Raw genomic sequence first — 200 nt, forward strand, 5'->3', positions numbered from 1 at the left:
AAAATTTCTCAATGGTAGTGTAAAAAACCCTGTCAAAAACAGCTCTTTTCAGATCAAGCCGTTTTTGTAACATTTTCTTTTAAATGTTGATGAGCTCTGCTGACCCCGCCCCTCTTTTCCGAGCTGCTCTCAGAGAGACTGTTTACTTTAGCCGCATTCATCATGAAACTTGCTAATTAGCACATTATTAGGAAAGGCGA

The sequence above is a fragment of the Sinocyclocheilus anshuiensis genome, unplaced genomic scaffold, assembly GCF_001515605.1.
Source record: "Sinocyclocheilus anshuiensis isolate Anshui unplaced genomic scaffold, SAMN03320099.WGS_v1.1 scaffold2321, whole genome shotgun sequence".
Classification (NCBI taxonomy): domain Eukaryota; kingdom Metazoa; phylum Chordata; class Actinopteri; order Cypriniformes; family Cyprinidae; genus Sinocyclocheilus; species Sinocyclocheilus anshuiensis.